We start from the raw sequence: 14,368 nt of genomic DNA on the forward strand, positions 1-14,368 counted from the left end.
ATTAGTAAGCCAGACAGCTAGAAACTTGAATTGTTTAGCCCCCTTAACCTCCTGACAAGCCTGGAAATTGCTAATAAGGATTGGCCTGTGATCAGAGCTAAAGAAAGGCAAATGGGCTATAAATCTGTTAGGCCAAGCCACATTCCATGCTTCATTGGCACAAGCTCTATCAATCCTCTCTTGTAATTTACCCCTCCTCCAAGTGAAGCTAGGTCCCTTGAACCCAACATCATAAACTCTACACTTCTCAAGACAATCCTGCATATCCTGGATGCTCCTCCAACAAACATCAAGCCCCCTAACCTTCTCATACTGCCTTAGGACAGAATTGAAGTCCCCAATCAGGACCCAAGGTCCCACCACAGACTCAGCAATAACCATCAAATCCTCCCAAAGCTTTATTCTTTCTATCCTCCTCGGGCTCCTATACACAAAAGTAGCTAACTCCATCCTTTTATCTTCAACATAATGAATCCTAGTATGAACATATTGATGATGGGTTTTAATTACCTCCACCTCAACATCCCTATCATCCCATAGAATCCAAACTCCACCAGAAAAGCCCACAGCCTCCTACTTAAAGAATTTTGAAAAACCAAGTTTCTTGACAATAACATCTCCTCTAGCACCCTGAATTTTAGTTTCCAGTAGTGCTAGAACCTTTATTTTAAACCTATATTTAATATCTCTAATCAGGGCAGTGAATTCTTTTTTCCCTACTCCTCTACAATTCCATGAACAAAGATTCATAAACATAAATGACAAAAAAGTACCTAGTACCTCAACCACCAATGATTGAATCATCAAGATACAACAAGGTTTTTTGCCCCTCCTAGGCCAGTAATTCCCTGATCAGCTTCTAACCCATTCAGATTGTATCCTCCAGTCTTCAGCATATTTGTAATCTTATCCCCTTTGACCTTCCCATAGGCTAAGTTATTCGGATCCTGAGAAGGTTGCAGCACCCCCCCTTCTGAACCCTTACTCCTAGTAGGCAGTTTTTGCACTCCCACACTCGAAGAATTGGGAGGCTGGTTCTCAGAGGACTGGCTCCTAGCTACAGGACCTTTAGGAGTGGACTTATATTTTTGTAATCCACTAGGTCCCATAGAACCTCCCTTTAAGGATCCAGATTTTATACCACTTCTTTTCTGTTTTTCAACTTCTGAAGATAGGATACTAAGATGTGATCCTTTGGCTCTCCTCTCAATACCCCCTCCTCCTTCGGGTTTACTAGGAACCACATCCTTCTTGTCACCTGTTTGTATAATTAACTCAGGAGTTATTTCCTCAGTTGGGCTATCTGTAAGCATTACATCCCCAACAGTTTCACCATCCCCAACAGTAGCAGCCTGTGACTCCAGATTCTGGTTATCTTCTTTGGTGGTTAATTGATTAACCAGAGAGGCTCTCATCTTCCTCCCTCTCCCAGGCTTCTGGACAACCATCCAAGAACCAAACGCCTCCTCCTCCTTTTGGATCTCTACAGTTTTTTCCTTCACCTCCATAGCCTGACTCTTAGTACAAGTATCACCAGTTTCAGGACTAGACTTCTGTCCACCAATACTAGGACATAAGTCCTTTCTATGCCCATACATGCCACAACCAAAGCATATCATATGCAAACCTTCATATCCCACATGCATAACCCGCTCTCCAATCTTAAACTTTGATAAGAAACTTTTTCGAAGATCAACTTCTACACAGATCTTAGCAAACCTGCCTCTTTCAGTTATATCACCATCACCAAGCTCATTCCTTCTCAAAGAGTTCTTATCAATCTTAAGCGTTCTCCCAAACATACTGCCAATTATCCAGAGGTACTGAGTGGTATAGAACTCCAGTGGAAGACCTGGGATTCTGATCCAAATCGCCAGCCTCTTCAATTGATCATTATACGGATCAAAGAAAGGTTTCCATCGTTGTACAATTAAGTAATGGTCAGCAATGATCCATGGTCCTTCATGAAGCACATGATTGTAGTCCCAATCCTCTTGGAATCTGATCACCAAATAGCCATTATCCATATCAATCACCTCATATGTACCCACCAGGTTCCACAATCTAACCAAACGAGTCATTAGAAACCTAGCCCCCATCTGTTTCCCCAGCAGCTTAATAATCAGTGCCTTTCTCCACTGTTTCCAGGCTTCTTTGTGCTGACTCCTCGAGAACTTTAAGGACGGGCACAGTGGATCGTCTTTCCTATCTCCAACTCCATCCTCCAGCATATCCTCCTCATCTTCCTCCCTACGTTGCCTGGCCATCCAGTCTTCTTCACTATCCGACATATCTTCAGCACCATTAAGCCTCAATAGCTTATCTCTATATGAGACAATTCTACCAGATCTCCCTAAGGATCCACCATACTGTGATCCCACTTCATCCTTGAGCACTTTTTTAGGGAGATGAGGTTTTCCCGCCAGATCTTCTTTTCCCCTAGCATGCATCTCTGGATCACCCAGATCTCCTCCCTGCATCCGCTCGTCCATCAGATCATCTAGGATCGCTACGCCTTTGGGCTTCTTTATACTTCGATTCAGGTTATCCTCTTCCTCCGTCGACGCCGAACGTGTTTCTCCCATAGCAATCGGAACTTTTTCAGAGAAAAAAGGTCAAGCGCGTAAGATTCACTTGCTCAGACCTAAGTTACGGATCCTTAATTTATTTCTTTGTTATGCATTTCTTTTTCCTACTTTATTTTCTTGATTGAAATGTTTATTAACATTGTTTGCTTTGTTTGAATTACTCCAATTTGAATCAATTTTTTATTAATTAAAATAAACCAAATCACAACTTCTTAAAAGATGGCTTGATTTTGACTTGCCTATTCCTTTGCAAGTCAAATTGATTTTTTTTTTTTTTGTAATTTAGTCTTTTGGTTTTTGCTTTTAATTAAGGATTCGCTTTTTCTACAGTCAATGTAGATAACTTATCTACATTGAGTCTGTTGAGATATATAAAACCATTAATATAGCCTCACCCAACAGCTTAAGCTTTTGGGTTGAATTGGTTCTTTGCATGGTATCAGAGCCTCGTGTCCCGGGTACGATCCTCGTCGCCCTCCATTTTCTTTCAAGTGGAATTTCTTTGTTCACACATGTAGGTGGGCTTGTGCATTGTCCACCCTTCAAGTCCAATGGGCTTTCGTGTGAGGGGACGTGTTGAGATATATAAAACCATTAATATAGCCTCACCCAACAGCTTAAGCTTTTGGATAGAATTGGTTCTTTACAGAGTCCAAAACGACGTCATTTTGAGGCAAAAATCAAGGTATTTTTGTAATTATAATTTATTTCAGATAATAGTCTTTTTTATTATAATTTTTTCGTTTTTCAACCCAAAACGACGTCGTTTTGGGAGCGAATGTAGATAAATTATCTACATTTACTGTAGAAATATTAAAACCTTTAATTATCTTAAATATTTTAATTCGTATGCTATCTTTAATTTTTACTTTACTTGTAAATATTGTGATTTTGATAATGATTGTTTATTATGTGTTTATTTATCCTTGTTTTATTTATTTTATGAGATAAATTTGACATATTTAAGTCGTGATAATTTGCAAATTAAATTTAAAATATAAATCTTATATTTCTGAAATTCAATTATCACCAATTTTTTTTATAGCTAAGCATCATCCCAAATTTTATTTTATTTTTACATAATGATTTCCAAATTTTTAAAGAATTTATTAAGTTTGTTTTAACCAAATAAAGGAAGTGCTTTGAACATTCCATTTTTTTTTTTTGGTAAACATTCCATTCCATTCTTTTTTGTGCTCGGTCTAAACGTTACAATAGAGTACCACACAAATTTATAACTTCCGTACATGTAATTATTGTTTCCAGTAATCAAATGTGTTTAATTATTTCTCATATATTGTATTGTCACTATTGTGACCATAATTACTAGGAAGCAAACATAAGGGTGCAGATTCCATAACTTTCTTATAACGTAGTTGTTTTGAATAGTTGAAAGTATTGTATTTGGCAAATGATACTTTTATAAAAGTAAATTATAAATTTTCATAAATTACACTATATGTTTTCGGAAGTATATAATATAAACTAGTGTACTTCTAGAAATACATAATGTAATTTGTAAGAGTTTGTACACAATAACTTTATAAAATATAATCTTTCTCATTGTATTTTTATTAATTAATTTCCTTCGGCCAATTATTCATTCAATTTCCTACTTTCAAATTGGTCTCGAAGGTCTCGATTACAGAGCTTTACTCTTTTTCGGTCGCGGCCTCTAGAGCTGATTCTCTCTTACCCCTTTGGAGGCGTTTGATGAAGTTAATTTTTTTTTTTTTTTGCTGAGAATCATGGTTATTAAGAATATATTGGTAAAATGAATTTTTTGAGAATATGAGAAAAAAATTTGTTTTGGTAAAGCAAAATATTAACAGGAATGCTGAAAAAGTTAATTGCTCCAACTGCACTGCTGACACGCCACTAGCGCGGGAAGAAAATATTGGAGGTAATGAGTTTGAGAGAGAAAGATTTAAAGGTGCTTGAAGTATTACACCACAAGACATCAAGTTTAGTTTGGAATGCTCAACAATGTTACTTCTAGCTTAAGAAACTCTAGAGATAATACAAGCTATTGGACTCCAGCTCATATGAACCCAAATAACCATGTTTTCACTTATTGGGTTTGTATGCAAACATACCATTGGATTATATTATTAATATATCCAACAATCTCCTCCTATGTTCACCATACAACATAATCCAATAGAGTGATCAATGTAATGTTCAAACAAATATGAATCATTCACATCCAGTCCAAGACAATTAACTCGGATCAATCAAAGAGTTTTAACAGTAAAATATTAAACTCAATCGTCATTTTCAATCTAAATAAATAAATCATCATTATCATGAATCTGTTCTGAGACTAATATACCAAAATAATTATTTAGAGTTTTAGATTCAATCTAAACTCATCCAAATCCAAACATCTAAAATAAGTCTCAAAATCAGTTCACAATCAACAATGTTCATGAAATAAAGATAACAAAATGTAATCCCAAATAAATGGACTCCATCAAAATAGGTAATAGCTGGTGAACTGTCAAGTCCCCACATATTCTAAATGATATATTCATTCATCAAGGAGATGATCTTAGTCAAGATCCCTCTCATTAAGCTCTCCTCCATCTCTGCCATCCTTTGTAGAATATAAAATATGAATTTCATATTATTATGAATTCAATCGGTTGAATAATCTACTAAAGATGTCTAGTTCTACTAAAAGAACTTAGCATTATATCATTAGGAAAAGAAGAACATATGTTAATGTCACAAAGCATCGTAATATCATGTTCATAAGCATCAAGCCAGTTTCATAAATTATGAACAAGGCCTAAACAATTTGTTTTGCAAAGAGCCATCAACTTAAGTTTATTTGTAAAAGAATAACCATTGTCTAGTTTCAATGGACATGAGCAATAGCCAAGTCACTTACAATAACCTAATCATGTGATGTCAAGTTTCAATTAAGAACATAGACTAACAGGCTTCTTATGCAAATAACTATTTCAATGTTTCAATTTGGAATGTCATAATTATTGATTCCTCAAAATCAAATAATCTAGCATTAAGTTTGGAATGAGATCACTTAACCAAAAGGATGGTCCAACCTGCTTGGATTGTATCATCAAGTTTGGAATAACACAAGTTTCCAGGTAGAACCTTTGAATCAGGTTCAAATTATCTTCATCAAGTTTGGAATGAGACAACTTACCCTTTTCAAATTAATCAGCAACTATGAACATCGATGAAACATATAAGCAGTGCTTATCATTTTGGCCAACAAAAGGAAGATTTGATAATTCAAAACACACAATTATAAGGTAAGTAAATGGTAATTATGACTTGTCTATGTAGTCTTTAATCCCATTTCCCCCATTGTTTTGAATTATTGTTCTTTAGGCATACCTTTTGTGAGAGTATCAGCCAAGTTATCCTTCGATCTCACATCGATCAAGGTGATAACTCCTTATTCTCTCAGATAATTCAACAAAGCATGTCTCAGTCTCATATGTATTTTTCAATTAAAGAGAGCATTTTTTTAACAACTTGGACATCTGCTTGATTATCACAAAACAGGCTTAAAGAATTAATCTTTAGCCGAGTCAAAGGAATATCCATAATCATATTCTTTATCCACTTTGTCTCTTCGCCGGCTAAGGCTAAAGCAAAAAGTTCTGATTCCATAGGCGACAATGCAATACAAGTCTATCTTTTGGATTTCCAAGCAATAGTAGCTCCACCCCAAGTGAATACATATCCACTAGTTAACTTACTATTTTTGATTTCTGAACACCATGACGTATCAGAATATCCATCCACAATTAAAGGATAACCAGAGTAGTGTAGAGCATAATCTTTAGTACCTTTGAGATATCTCATCAGCCTATCGAGGGCATCTCAATGCTCTTTGCTAGGGTTACTAGTGAAACGACTCAGCATGCCAACTGTAAAGGTTATGGCAGGTCTAGTGCAACTTGCATCATACATGAGACTACCAATTAGTTTTAAATACTTTAACTGATCCATAATGGTCCCTTTGTGAGGACTCAGTCTTTTATTATAATCACATGGTGTCTCACTCAAATTGCACTCACTGTATCCCCAGGCAGAAAGTAGCTGCTCAATATAATGAGTTTGGCTAAGTGAGATTACTTGTCTTTCAAAGCTTACTTTCATACAAAGAATGGTATTAGCAATACCAAGATCTTTAATGTCAAATTCTTTAGCTAAATTAGCTTTCATGTCACTCACTACAGAATGATCAGAGCCAAGAATTAACATGTCATCCACTAGTTGTGTTTACATCCATTTGATGCACTACATAGTGATCAATAGATATCAAAGTAAGAAGAATTCTTATATCGATAGATGGAACACAGGTAAGTCGACTTCAAAATAGTCTACTTCACTTTGTTGTCTATGGCCTTTAGCTCCTAAATGTGCTTTGTATCTGGCTATCAATCTATCACTATTCAGTGTCTTCTTCAGTACCAACTTACATCCTATAGCCATAGCCCCTTTCGGCAAATTGACTAGCTCGCAAGTATAATTCTGCAGCAGAGCTTAATTCATCATATACTGCTTGCAGTAGAGATTCCCTAGATCGCATTGCTTCCTGATAGGAAAATGGATCATCTTCTAGATGGTAAGTGACAAAGTCCTCACAAATTCTTTAGGAACTGTCTCTCTCTCTCATAGATACTCTAACTGGAACTGATTCAACGGCCAATTGTGTGAGGTTAGTTTCAGAAGGGCTTGCTTCAGATTCTATAGAAGATTCTAAAATCATATCTGTAGATCTAGAAGCACTCAAGCAATGATCTTTGAGAAGCTTATTCTCAAAGAATTCTACATCTCTGGATTCTATCACCACATTTGTAAATAAATCCCAAAACCTATTTGCAACACTGTTTTCTGCACTTCCTAGATATACACAAGTAATGGTTCTAGGTCTCACCTTAGATCTCTAAGGATCTTGTATTCTTGTATAGACAATACATCCCCAAGTTTTAAGAGTATCATATCTACAAGGATGCTTTTGTCATATTTCATAAGGATTCATAAACAACTTTAGTGCGGCAACCTGTTCAGGATGTGATTAGCAGTTAGAACTGCTTCTCCCCAATAGGATGAAGGCATGCCAGCTGTAAGTAACATAGAATTTAACATTTCAGTTAATTTCCTATTCTTGTGCTCAACAACTTTATTTAATTGGGGTGAGTAAGGAGTAATGGTTTCAAGTATTATGCCATCTGAAGCGTAAAATTTCTTGAACCTTGTCATTGTGTATTCTCCTCATCTATCACTCCTAAACCTCTTAATTTTCAAGTTGAGTTTATTTTATACTCTTGACTTGAAAATCTTGAACCTTTCAAAAGCTTCACCTTTCAATTTCAACATATAGACATGACAATATCTAGAAAAATCGTTTAAGAATGTTATTGAATACTTCTGACCACCTCTTGTAAGTTGTAACATAATTTCTAAAGTCACAAAGGTCAGAATGTATAAGCTAAAGAAGTTGTGTGCTTTTAAAAACCGACTTAAAAGGTTTTCTAATGATCTTAGTTTGTGCACATACTTCACATTTGTCAAATCAAATAGAGGTTGCATCGTTATCTAACCACCACTCAGAAGAGACACTGGCCTTTCCATTCTTCACCATTCAAATGAAAGCTTGAGGCTCAAGTTCATTAACTAACATATTAGCCTCATTTTGTGATGTGTTATTCTTTAACTTATTTGGTAGCTTACACTCTGCTCCCCAGTGACCCCATTTTCCATAGTTATTGCACTTGCCCTTCTTTTTCTTTTTGAAGATAGTCCTTTTGGCCTCTAACGTGAAGCGAATTCACTTTTTGGTGACTTGGACTTCTTTTGAGGTTTATTGGAATATGAAACTAAGTAGGCAACTAACTTTTGTTGTCCTATTTGTTCGAAACTCTTCCTAGAATAGTTTTGATCCTCGCAATAAATAAACCTCTTTAATTTATCTAGTTCACTCTATTCTTTTAGTCTGTGCATTTCAGTCTTAAAAGAACTTCATTCAGAAGGTAGCGTACTCAACATAAGATCGACAAAGAGATTATCAGACATTTTAGATATATCATCTTTTAGCTTGTTCCTCATGTTCACTAATTCAATCAATTTAGAGGTGATTCTTGAATCCATATTAAATTTGAATTCAAAAAACTTCTCTGCTAAGAGAGTTTTGGAGAACCCCTCTTGTTTTTGGAACTAAGCATTAAAATGATCTCATATCTTTTTCGTCGTCTTATACTCACTACAAGTCATAGCTAGACGAAGATTTAGAAAATTTAGCAAGTAATCCCTACAAAATCTCCATCTTTGTTCCAATGATATTTATACATATTTTCAATGGTATATTCAAAATCATTTAATACATTATGAAATATTTCACGTTCTTTCATGCCAAATTGAACATGTAATTTCTAATCATAAAATCCAATAACATCAAATGATTGCATTTTATAATATCATAGGAACTACGTTTAGCTATTTTTAATCAGAGCTAAAAGTTAGAAAAAGCGCGCTTTGTAGTCCATGGATTTCAAAGACTCTAATTTTGTCAAACCGCTCTGTAGAGTTGGAATTTGCCAAAAACAGATTTAGAGTTCCCAAAAACGTTAAGATGGACTACTCCTGTTGCCGAAAACTCACCGAAATATTCCCCAGTTATTAAAATTCGCAGGAAAGTGTACCGGAAACTTCAAATCGCCATATCTCCTTCGTCCAATCTCCGTTTAAGGATAATGACCACTCAAAACGATCGCCTCGACGAGTAGAACAAAGACCAATAGGCTTCACTTCCTCAAACTGGCTAAAATTTCTGGGATCTGGACCGAAGGTTGCGGCTGCAGTATCTTCAGACTCAGATCCTAGAAAATCCATTCGTCAAATCATGAAAGTGATTTAAAATATGAATCCCTCTCAAGGAGATCTTTGAATAGACACCTTACTCGCTCAAATCTAACACACGAAGCTAATACTTCAAGATTGTTGGAGGTAATAGGTTTGAGAGAGAAAGGTTTTAAGGTGCTTGAAGTATTACACCAAGAGACATCAAGTTTGGAATGCTCAACAGTGTTACCTGTTGGGAAATATAGTTCAAATTTTCAGAATCATTATCAGGGAATTTCAGAATCGTTCTCAGGGAACATGATAGTATCAACTCTCTGAACGCCAAACAAAACTGAAATATACGTATGGTATTTTCAACGGCAATTTGAGAACGCCGACAACTCCAGAAAAAGAGACGAAAGATGATGAAGTTTGTTACAACTGAATCGATAAAATCCTACAATCCTCTAATCTCAGTATTAAAAGCAACAGTAATAAATTACATTACAAAGGTATTGGGCCTCTCAGCTAAGCCCAACTTATTTATTCTGATTCAATGATACTTTGTGTGGAACTTGGGCCTTCATCCACGCGGCCCACTATCAGGTGACCACATCTTTCAGCCACTTTCTTTGGTCACAAAGTCTTCCATCCATTGTGGCCTTTTCTTCATTCTCTCTCATTTCCCCTGTCTGATGGTTTGGCTTTCTCCCATCTCGCTCGGTCTTTCTTGAACAGCCGCATGTACATGGTTCGTATCAATTCCCCCTCCCCTTAAAGACACGATCTTGTCCTCAAGATCGAAGCTTGGAAAAGCTTGGCAAAGTTCTGAATAGGAAACCCAAGTGGCGTCTTCCAATGGTAGCCTTTCCCATTGAACTAAAAGTTGTAAAGTCTCCTCCTTTCCCAACTGTAAGGCTCGTGTCTGAAGAATAGCGATGGGTTTGATGATCGGATGGTTGTCCCAGCTCACTGGCGGTAGTGGAGCGGAGTGAAAGGTGGGGTTTTATCGGTACTGTTTAAGCAACGACACATAGAATACCGAGTGTATACGGGATTGCTTAGGTGACTGCAATCGATACGCCACCGGACCCATGCACTCAACCACCGGAAAAGGACCATAGAAGAGGCGGCGCAGCTTCGAGAAGGATTGGTTGCGCACCGAGCGTTGCCAATATAGCTGCAACTTGACAAGGACCAAATCTCCCACCTTGAATTGTATATCTCGGCGTTTCTTGTCAGCTTGAGCCTTCATACGTTGTCTTGTTCGGTGTAAGTTCTCTCGCAGCTGACGAATGATTTCATCGCGGCGATTTAGCAAGACGTCAACAGCTTCGACGGTCGTTGGGGTACCTTCATATGGCTGTATCCCAGGAGTCAGGCGCCTATAGACTGCCAGGAAAGGAGATGCTCCTATCAACGAGTGATATGCTGAATTGTAAGAAAATTCAGCCCAAGGTAAGTATTTTACCCATTCTTTTAGTGATTCCATTGTATAGCAACGCATATATTGTTCTAATCCTCTGTTTGTCACTTCAGTTTGTCCGTCTGTTTTTGGGTGGTTTGTTGTGCTGTAACAAAGCTTGGTGCCACTCAACCGAGCCAACTCAGCCCAGAACTTGCTCACAAAGATGCGGTCCCTATCTGAAATGATAGAACGTGGAATGCCATTTAAACGACAGATGTTTTCCACAAATGCTGTGGCCACCTTCGTGGCGGTGAAATTCAGGGGTAAGGCTATAAAGTGGGCATATTTGGATAGTCTATCAACCACCACCATGATCACTGTTTTTCCTTCTGACATTGGAAGTCCAACGATGAAGTTCATAGACAATTCCTCCCAAATCGCTTGTGGAATGAGCAGTGGTTGAAGCAACCGAGCGGTTGACAGAGGCTGATATTTAGTGACTTGGAAAACTGGGCAAGTCCTCACAAATTCCTGTACATCCTGCTTCATCTTAGACCAGTAATGCATGGGTAGCACTCGGTGTAAAGTCTTCCTCACTCCACCATGACCTCCCATTACTGATGAGTGAAATTCATGGAGTATAGCAATGCGAAGTTCTGAGTCAGAAGCTATTACAATGCGGCCTTTGAAAAACACCGTTCCTTCTCTATAACTATAATGCTCATAACCTTCAATCCTTTGCTCAATCTTTTCTTTTAATTGGATTAGTGCTTTTTTGTTCTAAACCTCTTCTTTAATTTGATTCAACAGGTTGTTACTCACCTTGGTGATGATCATTGTTGTGCTGTTTACCCCTTTTGTTTGTGGTTCACCTTCTGGTATCCTTGAAAGAGCATCGGCTACCTTGTTCCTTGCTCCAGGAAAATACTCAATGGTATAGTCGAAGCCAAGTAACTTGACCAAAAAATGTTGCTGTTCAGGTGTTTGTATCACCTGTCCCATCATTTCCTTGAGACTCCTCTGGTCAGTCCTAATGATAAAAGGATTGCCTTGACAAATAACCAGTCAAAACAATTGCCTTGACAAGTAGAACAAAACCCAAAAGATTTCACCTCCTAAAATCGGCTATAATTTCAAGGATCTGAACTGAAAGGTTGCAGCTGCAATATCTTAAAACCCAGTTCCCGGCAAATCCTTTCTTCTAGTCATGAAAGTAATTACACCTATAAATTCCTCTCAATGAGATCTCCGAATAGACACCTTACACACTCAAATCTGACACACGAGACTAATACTTCAAAATTGTTAAAGGTTATGGATTTGAGAGAGAAGAGTTTAGAGTTGCTTGAAGTATTGTACCAAGAGACATTAGATTTGAAATATTCAATGATGTTAGCATTGGGAAACCCCTAGAGATAATATAGAATATTTGGATCCAGCCTATATATGGATCCAAATAACCATATTCTTATTATCTACTGGTCTTGTTTGTGAACATATTATTGCAGCGTATTATTAATATATCCCACCATTTATTCTCCTTCACTCGGTTTTACTGTATCTCTAGGAGTACAACTGAAGGAGAGTAAAACATTTTAAATTCTATATCCATGCTTGAAGTCTATTAAAGATTTATTTTATTTTATGTTCATATGATTAATTTATTATTATAAATTTTGCTGCAGATTATTTGGTATCAGGTTCAGAATTCGTTTACATCACTCTATTTGGTAAAGAAGGTACCGCCAATATTTCCAATTTTCCTTATAAAACCCAACTACTCGTGAATCTGCTTTGTAATATGTTTGGACATAAATTATTTTAAGGAAATATTTGTTTTCTTAATCAATTTTAAGATATTGTAATAAAAGTTTTTTTAGTCCCAAAATAAATTAATCTAAGCATGTTATTAGTACTTTTATGTTGTATGTTATGTCAACACTTAATATTGACGGCTGCACCATAAACAAATTCAAATTAAAATAATAAAAAAGTGAAAATTAATCAAAAGTAATTTCCAGTTGGTATGTTTGAATTATTTCTTTGTTCACATTTAGCAAGTTTATTTTCTGGATTGAGTATGTTTATTAGCATTGTTGATTTATTCCATTTTTAAAAAAAATTATTTTATTAATTAAAATGAACCGAATGACTTACTACGAAAAACAAAATTTGAATTACAGGTTTTTAAAAAAATGCATGATTTTAAATTTTCTATTTCACTTACAGGATACGGTGAGCATAAATATCTTTTGTAAGCGAAATTGTATTTTTTTTTATAGTTTCGTCTTCCCATTTTTACTTTTAACTATAAATTTTTTTTTTTTTTTTTTTTGATAACAACTATACAAATTTTAGTTCATATCCTGTGTTTAATTTTCACTTTACTCGAAAATATTGTGAACTTATTAATGAATATATGTTTATTTATCCTTGATTTTATTTATTTTTGAGATACATTTTGTACATTAAAGTTATTATAATTTGCAAATTAACTTTAAAATATAAATCTTTTGTTGATTTCACATGATTGGTGTGCAAATCATTTTTTTTCAATATATAATCATAATCGCAAATTTATTTTGAAATGATTAACAATTTATAATGTAATCAGGATATTCAACTCAAAGAAATGAGACAAATGACAATTTTTAATTAGTTGGCTGTCATTTTCCCCTTATCATAATTTGAAAATTATTTATTTGTCGCATTATAAATTTTTTCATTTTTAGGATGCCTTTATCTACCACTAATAGTGGCTATTGCTTTATCATTTTCATTAAGTTAATGTGATTGAAATGTTCAACAATTATTCATAAGTTGTATTATAAAAACTGTCAATTTTAAAGAGGTTTTCTCTACCGCTGGTATTTATTAATTGCAGCCACTAGTTTCTCATTTGTATTGTTTTGTAATTATTTTCAAATAGAATTATATTTAATTTCTTCTAGCACGATGTGTAGAGGTGTTAACGGGCCGAGCCGAGCTTTGGTCTTAAAAGACTAAGCCTGTGTTTAAATGTGTCAGCCTAATCAAGCATGTTACCTGTTATAAATATAATTATCGGCCTGTGGCCTGACTTATTTAAAAAAAATAAAAGTCTGGTTTAGCCTGTTTAAAAAAAGTAAGAAAACAAAAATTTAGTCAAATAGAATATACAATCAACAACACTATTAATTTCATAAATATTCATAAATTTAATGTATATCCAAACAGCATAATATAGAACATAATCATTCAAAAAGTCTGTTTAACCAATAAAATAGGGTGAAATGGATTGAGGAGAAAGAGATGGCTATTATGAGTAGTATAAAAAATATAAAATAAAAAAAATAATAATATACAAGGCCAGCCTAAAAGGCTCTAAGGCCGAGCTTTTGAATTGGAGCTTAAGACCTTTTTATTAAACGAGCTTTTATACAAGTTCAAGCCTGGTGCCAACAACCAATTTTATACATATAAGCTCAAGTCTTCACGAGCCGAGCCAAAGGCTCCTGGTTTGTTTAGCACCCCTAACAATGTGGATCAATGTACGCTTATATATTTATAG

This window comes from Gastrolobium bilobum, unplaced genomic scaffold (assembly GCF_033153095.1).
Source record: "Gastrolobium bilobum isolate Gb01-03AN ecotype WA unplaced genomic scaffold, APGP_CSIRO_Gbil_v1 utg79595, whole genome shotgun sequence".
NCBI lineage: Eukaryota > Viridiplantae > Streptophyta > Magnoliopsida > Fabales > Fabaceae > Gastrolobium > Gastrolobium bilobum.